The sequence below is a fragment of the Ceratina calcarata genome, unplaced genomic scaffold (assembly GCF_001652005.2).
Source record: "Ceratina calcarata isolate Rehan_Ccalc_2016 unplaced genomic scaffold, ASM165200v1 scaffold532.2, whole genome shotgun sequence".
NCBI classification, from domain to species: domain Eukaryota; kingdom Metazoa; phylum Arthropoda; class Insecta; order Hymenoptera; family Apidae; genus Ceratina; species Ceratina calcarata.
The window spans coordinates 627-831 of NW_017176477.1; positions in this window are offsets into that span (position 1 = coordinate 627).

Here is a 205-nt window from a genome sequence, read left to right on the forward strand (position 1 = left end):
TCAGTGCATTTTACCTCATAGTTTCTGAGTTATGCTTAATCAAAGTTGACTACTATTCGATTATATATAACGTAATATATAACAATTTGGGAAGAATTGACCTGCTTTGTAGCTGGTCTTTAATTCCTTAAATATTTTATAATATTTTTATAATATTATTATTATTTTTTTATAATATTTTTTAGTTTCTTATAACATTATTTTT